Raw genomic sequence first — 15,495 nt, 5'->3', positions numbered from 1 at the left:
CCCGGGACTCCAGGATCACGACCCGAGCCGAAGGCAGTCGCTCAACCATCTGAGCCACCCAGGCGCCCTAGAAGTAACTATTGATAACAGATTTTTTTTTAGAGAAAGATTGAGCTCCAACGGTGGGGGGAGGAGCAGAGGGAGAGGGAGAGAGAGAATCTCAAGCAGACTCCATGCTGAGGGTGGAGCCCAATTCCGGGCTCAATCTCCAGACCCTGAGATAATGACCTGAGCCAGAAATCAAGAGTCCAACGCTTAGCTGACTGAGCCACCCAGGCGCCCCTAGCTATGAACATTTTAAAAGCACATACACTTTAAATGCAATTCCACTTCTAGGAATCTAATTGATATTCTCACAAATGTAGACAAAAAAGCATGAACACAGATGGTCCTGCTGTATTGTTAATAATAGCAATACACTAAAAACAAACTAGGGGCGCCTGGGTGGCTCAGTGGTTAAGCGTCTGCCTTCGGCTCAGGTCATGGTCCCGGGGTCCTGGGATCAAGTCCCGCATTGGGCTCCCTGCCCCCACTCCCCCTGCTCGTGTTCTCCCTCTCGCTGTGTCTGCCTCTGTCAAATAAATAAAAAATCTTAAAAAAAAAAAAACACAAAAACTAAATGTGAATAGAAGTGAGTAAATGTGTTCCCACTTATCTGAACAAGGGGATTTTTTTTTTTAAAGATTTTATTTATTTATTTGACAGAGAGAGAGATAGCTAGAGCAGGAACACAAGCAGAGGGAGTGGGAGAGGGAGAGGCAGGCTTCCCGCCGAGCAGGGAGCCCGATGTGGGGCTCGATCCCAGGACCCTGGGATCATGACCTGAGCCGAAGGCAGACGCTTAACGACTGAGCCACCCAGGCACCCCAACAAGGGGATTTTTAAAAAATTTTGTTATTAACATATAATGTATTATTTGTTTCAGGGGCACAGGTCTGTGATTCATCAGTCTTACACGATTCACAGCGCTCACCATAGTACATACCCTCCCCACTGTCCATCACCCAGCCCCCCAACCCTCCTGCCCCCCTCCACTCCAGCAACCCTCAGTTTGTTTCCTGAGATTAAGAGTTTCTTACGGTGGGGACTTTTATACTTTAATGATTCTGTATACACATAATATAATTCTAGAAGGATACATAAGAAATTGCTGACGATGGTTGGTTCTAAGAAGGGAATTGAGAAGGGATACATCCTTTTCACTGTGTAATATCTTTTGAACTGCTTAAATTTTCACCATGGGCAGATATTATCTATTCAAATAAATAAATTCACATTTATTTCATGAGTAAGATTTAGCGCCTTTTTTTTTCCTTCTGTGAACTCTGTTCATATCCTCAATTTTTAAAAAAGATTTATTTTATTTATTTATTTATTTTAGAGAGAGAGCTGGAGGGGGTGGGGGGAAGAGTCAAAGGGGGAAGGAGAGAGAGAATCTCCAGCAGACTCCCTGCTGAGTGAGGAGCCCAATGCAGGGGTCGATCCCACGACCCCGAGATCATGACCTGAGCCAAAATGAAGAGTCGGACGCTCAACTGACTGAGGCACCCAGGCGCCCCTCATATCCTCGATTAAAAAAATTTTTGTTCTGCTGTCTTATTGGTTTGTAAGAGCTCATTGTATGTTTGTTTGTTTTTTTTAAAGACTGTCTTCATTTGACAGAGAGAGACACAGTGAGAGAGGGAACACAAGCAGGGGGAGTGGGAGAGGGAGAAGCAGGCCTCCTGCTGAGCAGGGAGCCCGATGCGGGGCTCGATCCCAGGACCCTGGGGCCACAACCCAAGCCAAAGGCAGATGCTCAATGACTGAGCCACCCAGGCGCCCCAAGAGCTCATTGCATGTTAAGGATATTTACTCTTTGCTGCATATATTGCAATTTTGTTTAGTGGTTGCATTTTAGAATTTCAGGAATTTCCCCATAATTATGAGGCATTTAAGGCCATTTGCCAGCATCCTAAACACACAATCCCACCTTTCCACATGGTTTTCCATGCACACCAACAGATTATTTGTATAATCAGGTGTTATTTAGCAGCTCCTTGAGTGGTCCCAGAGCTGCACCCTTCCCTCCTGCTCCTGGCACTAGAACAAGGATCTAGGCTCCATGTCAAGAGGTGGCATCCAAAGGAGCCTGAAGAAAAGGCAAGCTTAGCAGAGCCAGGCATGCATCAGCCTGCTGTAGGGATGGATGTGAACTTCCTGCTGGAAGAGGGTGGGTGTGGGTAAGCTCTGGGACCAAGTGGCTCTGCTCAGAGCGGAAGAAACTGGCCGAAGCATTCAGCAAAGGGAATGTGCAAATCCCTGGGGAGGAGAAGGAGAACGCCATCTCCCCACCATGCCCAGCAGACCAAGTTCACCACCTCTCACCCCGCAGATCAGCTGGCAGCCTCCAACACCTCCGGCTTCCCCTTGACTTCCTGGGAAGCAGCCCCTCAGCACCACCCACACCCGTGAAAGTGGCTTTTCCCAGCATCAGACCTGAACGTAAATTCCTTTCAAAGCTGAGGTAGCCTGATCTCTTTAGCAGCCCATGCTTTAATTCAGAAGTTCTCGTGGCCTTTTAGGTAAACCTACCCCTCTCCCACCTCCCCTGAGCTTTTCCTGGAAGCAGCTTGGCAAGGTTTAGTGGAACAATATGGCTCCAGTCCCCGCACCAGCCATGACCTTGAGAAGGGAGGGGGCACGGAGCCATCCAAGGGCATGACTAGAGGAGCTTGGAAAAACAGAGACCTCCAGAGATAAGCCAGAGGTTGAAGGGGCACAAGTGGGGGCTGGAAGATTCTGCAGGGTGTGCCCCGTAGTGTGTCTGGGCCTCAGCCTTCCTGGAGCTGCTAACACGTCTGCTGTCTACTCTTTAATGCAAATTGAGGCTGCTCTGGCTTCTGGTAATGTGCTGATGATTTCCTCTAAGGGGCTGCGGGCCTGCAGACTGACTGCAGGTGCCAAAAATGATTCACTCGCTTTGCTTTCGACTCTGTCCTCCCCACTTGTATTTCAGGCCAGAACAGCACAGTGAGACTCCAAGCTCCTTTGAGGTAAGCATGGCCTCAAAGAGGTCTTCTTACATAGAATTTTTTTTTTTTAAGATTTTATTTATTTGAGAGAGAGAGAGAATGAGAGACAGAGAGCATGAGAGGGAGAAAGATCAGAGGGAGAAGCAGACTCCCTGCCGAGCAGTGAGCCTGATGCAGGACTTGATCCCGGGACTCCAGGATCATGACCCGAGCCGAAGGCAGTCGCTTAACCAACTGAGCCACCCAGGCGCCCCATAGAAATTTTTTTTTTTAATTTTTTTTTTTTAAGATTTTATTTATTTATTTGACAGAGAGAGACACAGCGAAAGAGGGAACACAAGCAGGGGGAGTGGGAGAGGGAGAAGCAGGCTTCCCGCAGAGCAGAGAGCCTGATGCGGGGCTCGATCCCAGGACCCTGAGATCATGACCTGAGCCGAAGGCAGACGCTTAACGACTGAGCCACTCAGGCGCCCCAGAAATTTTTTTTTAACATAGAAAATTTTCATGAAATTAAGGGCTTGTGCCTAAAGACATACCACAAAGTAAATAGGACATCTGAGAGAGCGGGCTCTCTCGGGTGGCCCCAAACCACAGAATGTAAGGGGAGGAGGTAGAGACACAAACTTTCCGTGGCGCATGATTTGGGGATGCCCGGAAACAGATAACTATCATCCTTTCCATTCTGGAAAGGTGGGGCCAAACAGCTCCGTGTGAATCTGGGCCCAAAAACGTCTGAGGAAATGAGACTGTTGTTCTAAGACTTACTCTAAAGCCTCATATTTATAGAAATAGGGACACCTGGGTGGCTCAGTCAGTTAAGCATCTGCCTTGGGCTCAGGTCATGATCTCAGCATCATGGGATCGAGTCCCATGTCGGGCTCCTTGCTCAAAGGGGAGTCTGCTTCTCCCTCTCCCTCTCTCTCTTTCAAATAAATAAAATCTTAAAAGAAAATTGGTCTTTCTTACCATGTGCCAAGTGCTTGGGCTACTCAGACAAATATGCTCAGTCACTGAGTGGAAACAGGCAAGTAAACAGACACTTGTAATTTGGGATGCTGAATACGATGCTGGGTCAGGTCAAACACAGCTGCCAGCTTCTCCCCAAGAGAGTGAAAGGTGTGAAAAATCTCTTGGGGTCCTGGGGAGGGAAGAGCTGTTTGGGACTGGAAACACAAAATGAAGGAGTGGAGTTCTGCTCTTGCTTCTCCCCCACCACTGCCTTGGGACCCACAGTCCCTGCCTCTGCCTCCGAAGTGACTCAGATCTCTGCTTCAGGTGTGCCTGGAGTCAAATTAGGGCAGCCCAGACCTCAGTGTTTGGGAGACACTGAGAAAAACAGGTGCGACTGACTGACTTCCGGTGGTTGCCTACTCATCCCCCACTCCAAACATCCAGGGAATGACATTTTAGGGGTGAGTCCTAACGCTGCTTCTCACCGGAGAGCAAAGTGTGAAAATGTGTCCTGAAAGTTGTTTCATGGGGCGAGAAGTGGCTGGCTGTTCTTTTTTCTGGGGATTATCTATTCTGCATACAGGATATTCCCAGGGCCTATAGAAGGGGGGTGTCTCCTCTACTCTCAATCCTTCACCTTTTTTTTTTTTTAAGATTTTATTTATTTATTTGACAGAGAGAGACACAGCGAGAGAGGGAACACAAGCAGGGGGAGTGGGAGAGGGAGAAGCAGGCTTCCCGCTGAGCAGGGAGCCCGATGCGGGGCTCGATCCCAGGACCCCAGGATCATGACCTGAGCCGAAGGCAGACGCTTAACGACTGAGCCACCCAGGCGCCCCTCAATCCTTCACTTCTGATACTTCCGGTCACCAAATGTGCAGGTTTTTCTTCCCGCACCCAGCTATTCAGAAACTCCAGCCTGGTGTCCTACAATTTAACTCAACTCTGATGCTATCTGACTGGATTTAGCATCAGGTCCCACAGTGGAAGGGCATCACCACTGTGAAGAGGAAAAACTATAAACTGCATTCTCTTCAGAATAAGAATTTTATTTATTTATTTTTAAAGATTTTATTTATTTATTCATGAGAGACAGAGAGAGAGGCAGGGGGAGAAGCAGGCTCCCCAAGGAGCAGGCAGCCCGATGTGGGACTCGATCCCAGGACCCTGGGATCATGACCCGAGCCGAAGGCAGATGCTTAACTATCTGAGCCGCCCAGGCACCCCAGAATAAGAATTTTAGACCAATAAACATGTGAAAAGATAAAGGAAGATATTGGAACTGTAACACAAGCACAAAAACATCAAAAAGAACCAATCTGAAATACTAGGTTGAATATATAGTTGTTGACTAAAGAACTATATTCAAATATTCTGTTGACTAAACAGCAGAATGAGCACAGTTGGGGCACCTGGGCTCAGGTCATGATCTCAGGGTCCTGGGATCGAGCCCCACATTAGGCTCCCTGCTCAGCGGGAAGCCTGCTTCTCTCTCGGCCTCTGCCCCTCCCCCCCTGCCCCTCCCCCTTGCTTGTGCTCTCTTGCTCTCTCTCAAATAAATAAAATCTTTTAAAAAAATAGCTAAGATCGGGCGCCTGGGTGGCTCAGATAGTTAAGCGTCTGCCTTCGGCTCAGGTCATGATCCCAGGGTCCTGGGATCGAGTCCCACATCGGGCTGCCTGCTCCTTGGGGAGCCTGCTTCTCCCCCTGCCTCTCTCTCTGTCTCTCATGAATAAATAAATAAAATCTTTAAAAAAAAATAGCTAAGATCAAAGAAAAAGAGGAAATACATCCATAAAACCAGTAATTAAAGCCAGAATTAAAATAACTTTCATACATGTGGGTTCAGAGCTGGGTAGATACCAAGGAAGGGCCTTTGTACATCTATAGGTTAGTGGTACAGAAATGAATTCAAAAAATAAATAAAAATAAAACAAATATCCATTAAAAAAAAAAGACAACAACAAAATGAATTCACAGCCCCAGCACACCCCCACTTACCCCTCCCCTGGTAGGAGAGCACCTTTAATCCAGCAAGGCCGGGGCACCTGGGTGGCTCAGTCAGTAAAGCGTCTGCCTTCGGCTGAGGTCACGATCTCAGGGTCCTGGAATCGAGTCCCGCATTGGGTTCCTTGCTCAGCGAGGGAGTCTGCTTCTCCCTCTGTCTGCCGCTCCCCCTACTTGTACTCTCTCTCTCTGATAAATAAATAAAATCTTAAAAAAATAAAAAATCTGGCAAGGTCAACTGTTTCAGTTCAAGGTAAATGACTCCCACGTCAGCCTTTGGAAAGCACCTTTTATCTTTTCCTTTCTCTGAGATTTTCCTGCATTTCTCAGGCTCAGGGAGTTCTGTGCACCAGCTGTCAAATGGTACCTGGGGCAGGGTATGGGGGGTGTGGGGTGTGGGGGTTAAAGTAGAGGCTGGGAACCGCTCTAACCTTGGCGTATACAGGGCCCTGGGAGCTGCTGATCATCCCTAGCATCTGAAATGGCACCTCTGTGTGGGCAGGGAAGAGATGGTCTGAATCGTCAGTACAATCCCTCCCTTGGAAATACACTTCCTCCTCTTTCCTAGTCACCTAGCAAAAACCCAAGTATGGATGAGTCCCATACCTGCCTTTTCCCTGGCTGGACTCAACTGCCAGCATAAAAAAACATACAACAAAGTTGACCCGTTTCATTTTAAATTCATAATCACACAACTCAAAACCACAAAACACTGCCTTACACTTCTATTCCATTTTTCTAAGAGGTGATTGACTCTCTTTTCTTTTCACAAAGCCCTCCCCCACCTTGACCCCACATCTCTTTCTTGTTAGTGTCCCACCTCCCTGCTTCCCTATATAATGAAACACCTCCCAAGGGTGGTCTGCACGTTGGCTCAACTTCAATTTCTTCACTCTTTGGGGGTAGGGGAGGAAGATTCCAGACCCTCTTTAAAAAAGAAATAAAATGTCAGAGTTATGGTTGGGCTTCCAGTTTTGTTCTGTTTTTTTTTTTTAAAGATTTTATTTATTTGACAGAGAGAGAGAGAGACAGTGAGAGACGGAATACAAGCAGGGGGAGTGGGAGAGGGAGAAGCAGGCTTCCCGCGGAGCAGGGAGCCCGATGCGGGGCTCGATGCGTGGCTCTATGCGTGGCTCGATGCGGGGCTCGATCCCAGGACCCTGGGATCATGACCTGAGCCGAAGGCAGACGCTTAACGACTGAGCCACCCAGGTGCCCCTGGGCTTCCAGCTTTAAAATGCTGTCCTCCCCAAACTCCTCTAAAAGGATCACAAAAGAATAAAAACGTTGTGAACCCACAAGGACAAAGAGGGTGAAAGAGGAGACCAAGCAGAGACAAGGCCCCCAATGTTTGCACCATGAACAGCTGATCACGACTCATAACTCAGTAGAGAAGCTAAGACCTTGGTGCCCTGGGGACCCAAGTACAGAGGAGAGCCTGCCTACTGGGAGGAATGAAGTGGACATCAGCATAGGACACTTTGGGAACCGCAGCCTCACCCTTGAGGGGAGCTCGGTGAAGCCCCAGCCATGCACCTGGCTTTCTGGTACCAGACATTTGAGGGAAGCTTCTACCATGAAAGGCAGACACCTACAAAAACAAACAGGGACAAAAGGAGACAACGCAAAGAAACAAAGAAACTCTGAAGCATGTTTACCCATTCGCTAACTCTCTGGACCCCAAAGTGTTACGTTCTGGCAATGTGTGGCCTGGGCGCCTAGGTCTGGACAACTTTTCTCCTCTGAGATAGGATTTTGCAGGGGCGCCTGGGTGGTTCAAGAGGTTAAGCATCAGACTCTTGATTTCGGCTCAGGTCATGATCTCGGGGTTGTGAGCTTAAGCCCCGGGTTGGGCTCCGTGCTGGGCATGGAGGCTGCTTGGGATTCTCTTTCCTCCCTTCCCCCCATTCTAAAAAAAAAAGAGAGGGAGAGAAATTGGCTTTTGTAGCAAGGAGGCAGCCCCTGGGGACCCTAGGTCTCAGAGGGAGGGTCTAACACTCAAATCCTAACCTCTTGTTCTGAACTCCTGCCCTTGGTTCTTTAGTCAACCTGTTATCTCCTTTGCTATGGTCAGAACGTTTGTGTGTCCCACTCCACCGCCCACCCAAATTCCTAATGCCCAATGTGGTGGTATTAGGAGGTGGGGCCTTTGGGAGGTGCTTAGATCATGAGGGTGGAGCCCTCATGAGTGACATTGGTGTCCTAATAAAAGAGACCCAGAGAGATTCCCTTGCCTCCTCAATCCGGTAAGGACACAGGGAGAAGGTGCTGGCTGTGAACCAGGATAAGGGCCCCGAGCAGTAGGCAACCATGCTGGGGCCTTGACCTGGATTTCCCTGACCCCAGAACTAGGATAAATAAATTGCTGTTGTTTATAAGCCAGCCAGTCTGTGGTTTTTTTTTGTTATAGCAGCCGGAAGGGACTAAGACACCTTCAAAAACCGGTCCTGCCTGTTCTAGGCCTACACTAGGTCCAGGAAGCAAAGTCTAGGGTTCTGGAAGGGGGTCAGACACTGAGGCAGGAACAGGAAGCCAGGCACACAGGGATATGTGCAGTGCAATTCCATTCACCTCACATTCTGGAAATGCCAAAGCTGCAGGGACAAAAAAATCAAATCAGTGCTTATCAGAGCATAGCGGTGGGGGAAGGGAGGGCAAAAGGGGCACCAGAACCCATTTTGGAGTGATGAAAATGCTCTATATCCTGATACCTGTGGTTGCCATACGATTACACACTTTTGTCAAAATTCTTTAAACTGTCCGCTTAAAAAGGGTGTAATTTTTTTAAATTACGAAGTAAATTATTTTAATGCGTGTAAATTATACCACAATAAAGCTGACTTTTTAAAAGAAAAAAAAGAAAAGAGATGGGAAGGCAAAGGGAGATCAGACGGTCTGGGTTCAAATCCCACCCACCACTTGCGAACTGTGCTGTAGTCTTGAGCAAGGGAGTTACTTCATCTCTGACTCTGTCTCCCCCTCTCTCAAATGGAACTATCAACAGATCTATTTTCCGGGGTGAACATAAGGATTATGGAAGAAAATGCCCAGGGGCACCTGGCTGGCTCAGTCTGTGGACTGTGGGACTCTTGATCTCGGGCTTGTGAGATCCAGCCCCATGTTGGGTGTAGAAGATTACTGAAAAATAAAATCTTGGGGGGGAAAAAAAGAAAAAAGAAAGAAAATGCCCGTAAAGCACCTGGCTCATGGCTCGAGTGCAGGCTTCCAGCTTTGAGGCAGCGCCCTCCAAGCTACTCGTGTTCCCATCTCTAGGGTGCAACCCTCTCGGACGAACCCGCTCCCTCGCGGAAACAGGGGCCAGAGTCCCTGACACCCTCACTGTCGTGCTCTGTGAGTAGGGCTTGAGGAGCGCACCGCCCGCTTGCCAGGGGAAGCTCCGCAGCGCCCCCACGCGGTACTGGGGAGACCTAGCTCCGACTGCAGGCCCGCGGCTCCGACGGCCCCCAGGGGGGCGTGTCCGGGGCGGGGGCGCGTGCTCACTTAGGATAAGGGGGCGGGGCCGCGCCTGGGCCCGGGAGGCACCCGGAATCGTCGCAGGGGCGTGGCTGAGGCCCGGCGGGGGCGGAGTCCCGGGGTGGTGGAGGGGAGGTGCGGGGGCGGAGTCAGGGAGGCCGCATCTGTCCGGCCAGTAAACATCGCCCAGCCCAGGCTCTGGACCAAGTTTTGGGGTTGGCACAAGGAGAAGCAAAAGCTTTAGGCACAGGCCCTGGCTTGTCCACCTTGCTCCCCCCAAGTCCTACCCTTCCTTCCCTCTAAGGCCAGAACAGTTCCCACCTTCCAGACTCTGAACCCCTCTCACCCACCTCTCTTTAGAATTTACATTAATTATGCACAGTTTGGCCATATCTTGCACATATGAGTTGGATTCTTTTTTAACTCTACAAGAGATTCCGTATTTGTTTTATTTTTTATTTTTAAAGATTTTATTTATTTATTTATTCGAGAGAGAGAGAGAGAGAGAGAGCACATGAGAGGGGGGAGGGTCAGAGGGAGAAGCAGACTCCCTGCTGAGCAGGGAGCCTGATACGGGACTCGATCCTGGGACTCCAGGATCATGACCTGAGCCAAACGCAGTCGCTCAACTAACGGAGCCACCCAGGCGCCTCCATATTTTTGTTTTTTTAAGCCAATGGTTAAAAAAAAAATCAAGTAGTATAAAAGATACACATTGAAAAGGAAGTTGTCTTTCCATCCTTGATCCTTTTTTTTTATTTTTAAGTAAGCTTTACACCCAAACTGGGGCTTGAACCCAGGATCCTGAGATCAAGAGTCACATGCTCGACCGACTGAGCCAGCCAGGTGTCCCCCATCCTTGATTCTTACTTAATTCCTTCCTCCGAAGGATACCTCTGCTACACACTTTTGTGACCTTTCTCTTGTTTTTGTTAAAATCGATTATAAATTCAAATAAAAGAAACATGCCTTTATAAAAGTTGCTAAGTGTGAAGTGAAACAAATAGGCGTAAAGGCAGCTTAGAGGAGATTTTCCTTACATGGAGACTGGGCTGGGGGAAGTTTGTTTTTTTTTTTTAAGATTTTATTTATTTGACAGAGAGAGACACAGCGCGAGAGGGAACACAAGCAGGGGGAGGGGGAGAGGGAGAAGCAGGCTTCCCGCGGAGCAGGGGCTCGATGCGGGGCTCGATCCCGGGACCCGGGGACCATGACCTGAGCCGAAGGCAGACGCTTAACGACTGAGCCACCCAGGCGCCCCTGGGGGAAGTTTCTTGAAGTAGAAGTCCAGTGACCTTGGAATTGAGGAAGACTTGCTTCTCTGCCTGATTCATTTTCCACCAAAAACACAGGCATTCTTCCCTGCTCAGAGGACTTTTTTTTTTTAAAGGTAGAATTTATGTATAGTTCACTGATTTAAAGTGTACAATTCAATGGTCTTCAGGATATTTACAGAATTGTGCAACTGTCATCACAGTCAAATTTAGGACATTTTCATTCCCCCCCCAGAGAAGTCCTGTACATTTTAGCTCCCCGTATCCCCCCAAGCCCTGTTGCCCTCAGCAACCACTAATCTATCTCCTGTCTCCATAGATTTCCCTCTTCTAGACATTTCACATAAATGGAATCATGCAATATGAGATCTTTTGTGACTGGCGTCTTTCACTTAGCCTAATTTTTTCAAGGTGTATCCATGTTGTAGCATGTGAAACTACTTCATTCCTTTTTATGGCTGAATAACATGCCATTGTATGGAAAGACCACATTTTATTTATCCATTGATCAGTTGATGGATGTTTGGGTTGTTCCACTTGGCCATTATGAATAACACTGCTGTAAACATTTGTGTACAAGTGTTTGTGTGGACATACATTTACATTCCTTTGGAAATAAGTGGGATAGCTGGGTCATATGGTAACTACATATTTATTTATTTATTTATTTATACATAATCTCTACACCCAACGTGGGGCTCGAACTCAGAACCCAGAGATTAGGAGTCACACGCTCTTCTAACCGAGCCAGCCAGGCGCCCTATGTGTTTGATTTTTTGAGGAACAGCTAGACTGTTTTCCAAAGTGCCCACACCATTTTATGATCCATCAGCAGTGTGTGAGCGTTCCAATTTCTCCCTATGCTTGCCAATACTTGTTATTATCTGTCTTTTTGATGAGAGCCATCCCAGTGGGTATGAAGTGGTATCTCATTGTGGTTTTTATTTGCCTTTCCCTGATGGCTGATGATCTGAGAACTTTTTATTTATTTTTATTTTTTAATTTTTTAATTTTTTTAAAGATTTTATTTATTTATTTGAGAGAGAGAGACTGAGAGACAGAGAGCACGAGAGGGAAGAGGGCAGAGGGAGAAGCAGACTCCCCGCTGAGCAGGGAGCCCGATGCGGGACTCCACACTGGGGCTTAAGGACTCAGTCCTTAACCAACTGCCTCAGTTGGTTAGGCAGTCGCTTAACCAACTGAGCCACCCAGGCGCCCTGAGAACTTTTTATAAACTGCGTTTGCAATTGAGGTTTTCTGCCCAGTTGTTATTGTCACCTGATGTGGTGATGCCTCCAAAGGATGTGAGGGTGTCCACGTACTCCTCAATTTTTCCCCAACAACACAGTAATGTCCTCTGCATTATTATTAGCCACCCAATCATTCAAAGCCGTCTTGGGTGGGGGGGAGGCTTCTTGAGCATAAGCAGGCTGCTGGGTCCTGAGGATATGGCAAAAAAAAAAAAAAACAAAAACAAAAACAAAAGGCAAAACCTTGCCCCTAGTAGAGCTTGGTGCATAAGCGTGTGGCCCTGGATTTCAATCCTTGCTTTGTCACCCCCCCAGCCATGTGTCTTTGGACAAGGTGCCTAACCTCGCCCAGCCTCAGTTTGCCAGTCTGTGAAATAAGGTTGTTCTAAGAGTTGCATGTAAAGCACTAGGCACAGCGTCTGGCCCGTGCTGAACGCTTGGTAGGCATTTGTTGTTAAAGATGAAGCCAGACAAATAAATGTTAACAATAATGGATAGTGAGTTATGATCAGAGAAGTACAAAGTGTCATGGGAATACATAGTGGAGACCCCCAACCCAGTCCAGAGTCTAGGAAAGGCCACCCAGAGGAATTGATGTTTATTTATTTATTTTTAAAGATTTTATTTATTTATTTAATTGACAGAGAGAGAGAGAGACAGCGAGAGAAGGAACACAAGCAGGGGGAGTGGGAAAGGGAGAAGCAGGCTTCCCGCTGAGCAGGGAACCCAATGCGGGGTTCGATCCCAGGACCCCAGGATCATGACCTGAACCGAAGGCAGTCGCTTAACCAACTGAGCCACCCAGGCGCCCCAGGAATTGATGTTTAAATGGAGAGACAATAGATGAGTAGGAGTTGGCTAAAGCAAGGGCAGTGTTTGTGTGGGGGGGGCGGGGTGGTGGTGGTGTGGAGGGTTGTTCCTGGCAGGTGGACCAACTGTGCAAGGCTTGGAGGCAACAGAAGAGATTGAAATGTGTTCCAATGTCTAGAGCCATGCTGTCCCATGGAATTCTCTGCAATGATGGAGAAGTCCTATATCTGTGTAGTCCAGTATGGTAGCCACGAACCACATGTGACTATTGAGCATTCGAAATGTGGCTACTGTGACTGTTAGAACTGAACGTTTAATTTTACTTTATTGTAATTGATTTACATTTAAATGGCCACTGTGGTTAGTGACTACCAGATTGGACAGCGCAGGTCTAGAGTGTAACCAGCAAGACAGTGTTGTATTGAGAGATGAAGGTGGAGAAAGGCATCTGCACTGCACAGGGTTATGGCATGGAGTTTGCATTTTATGCGAAGCCCCAAGGGAGGCGATCGGTTGGGGTGGGATGTGGGGTTAAGTGGGGGAGTGGGGTGATCTGGTTTTCACTTTTGAAAGATCCTTCCAGTTGCTGTACAGAGAATGGATTATGAGCGTGAGGGTGGGGTTGGTGTGAAGCCGGGAGACCAGTTTGGGGGGTGGCTGCAGTCTCCCAGGGGAGAGAAGATAGTTGTTTCGACCAGACGGAGAAAGAGCTAATTTGGTAGGTTTGGGGCGAGGATTGGATTTTAGGGAGCTAGGGAGAGGGAGGTGTCCTAGGTCTACTTGGTGGGTGACTGAGTCCTTAAGCCCCAGTGTGGAATCCCTCCCTACCAGTTTTGGTTTCGGCATTACCTGGAGCCTTCTCCCTGTCCCCCCCTGCTGGTTGGTGCTGGAAGCGCCTTTCACTAAAGGAAGTGTGCCCCTGACAGGAGCCCACCCCCCCACCCCGGCTTGGGGGTTGGGGGGAAAGCCCCGGGAGGTGGGAAAATCCCCTCAAACTGCTAGTTGGTTGGGTGGCGTGCATTCCCAGGGTCGTGTGCTGGGCTGAGTCTCTCCTCTCCCTGGGGCCCGTCCATATTAGCTCTATCTGCCCTGTGATGGGTCCCCTGGAAGGCCCGTGGTGGGCACGGGAGAAGGTAGACGTCAGCACAGTGGGGCAAGAACCCCCCCCCCACCACACACACACACACACACACACACACACACACACACACACTCCGTGCCGGCTCCCACCTGAGGCGAGGTCCCAGCACCCAAGGGTTGCCTCTGATTGCCCCCACCCCCACCTGGGCCCTCCTTGGCTAGACAGTGGGGGTGGGGAGGCGGGGCGTGTCTCCCGACAGCAGGGTGTGGCCAGTGGCCCAGATGGTCACTCACCGATGGCCAGCCTGTCCCGAGCCGGGAGAGTTCCCCCCACTCCCCACCATGCCGGCGGGCCGGGTGGGCTGAGGGTGTAGAACACCCCGAGACCGCAGCGCGCTGGCGGAGCTCAGAGCAGGCTCGGGGAGGTTCTGCGGCTCCCGGCAGCCAGCGTCCGCCGCCCTCCCGGCTTCACTTCCTCCCGCAGCCCCCGCGGTCCCGGAGGCCCGGGATCCCAGCGGTCCGCTGGCCCGGCCCGCCTCCACGCCCTAGCCTCGGCCTGCGGGGTAAGTCGGGGGGCGATCGGGGCACGTCTGGGGACGGGGCGGCCCGGAGCCCGACAGTGACTGATCAGGGCAGGGGAGCCCGAGGGCGGGGGCTCCCTGCTTCTCCAGCCCCGCGAGCCAGGGTCTTCAAGGGGCTCCGGCCTCCACCTGGACCGCCAGACCCCTTCCTCCCGGCCGGTGCGGCTCAGGGCTCCAGGACAGGGGGGCGGGGGGCTGGACAGGGAGCTGTTGCTGCTGACGCTTGGCAATGGTGGGCTGGGGGGCAGCCGGTGAGGCAGATTGGGGGGATGGGGGGATGGTTAGGGACCCACGCCAGGCTAAACGGTGTGTGGCTTGGGGAGGACGCCCCAGATTGGGCAGAAAGGTGGTGGCTCATGCTGAAGTAAAAAATCAAAACCAACCAACCAACCAACCAAACAAAAAAACCCTGCATGTCGAAGCAGTGAGCCAGGTCCCGGCCTCCCCTGCTTCTGTGGGAAAATGCGTCCTTCCTCCACCCCCACCAGGTCCCTGAGGGCTGTGGGAGCCTGGACGGGACACAGCCCAAGCCCTGCCACCACCCACCCTCTCTACTTCTGGCCCTTCTTTTCCTTTCCCATGCTCTTCTCTGCTCCCTGCCCCCTTCTCCCACCCTGCTGTCCCCCCCACCCATGGCGGACTCTTCTTCCTTCTTTCTGCTCCTACCTGCTGGGGGCACAGCGCCTTCCCCTTAACCACCCCCTGTCAGAGCCCAGAGCCCCAGCCAGGGCCTGAGGTGGGGCTGCCTGTCAGGGGGAGCTTGGGCCGCCAGCCAGGGGTCTCCCTCCCCACTCTGAAGCCCCCAGACACCCTAAAGCACAGAGAGAGGTAGCCTCTGATGCTTTCAGAGATGAATCAGACCGAAAACAGGGATGGGCCCTGAAAGATACTGAGAACTGAAGAGGATCGTCATGGTAGGGTGCTGTGGTTGTATGTAGACCAGGCTCCGCCAACAGCTGAAAACCTTGGTAAGTCACTTCCCTTTTCCGGGCCTTAGTTGTCCTGGTAGCAAGATGAGAGGTTTGATAGACCGGTTTTCCAACCGTTTCCCCCA

This window comes from Neomonachus schauinslandi, chromosome 15, assembly GCF_002201575.2.
Source record: "Neomonachus schauinslandi chromosome 15, ASM220157v2, whole genome shotgun sequence".
In the NCBI taxonomy this organism is placed as follows: domain Eukaryota; kingdom Metazoa; phylum Chordata; class Mammalia; order Carnivora; family Phocidae; genus Neomonachus; species Neomonachus schauinslandi.
The sequence above is the reverse complement of the archived record's forward strand: the minus strand, read 5'-3'. Positions refer to the sequence as shown.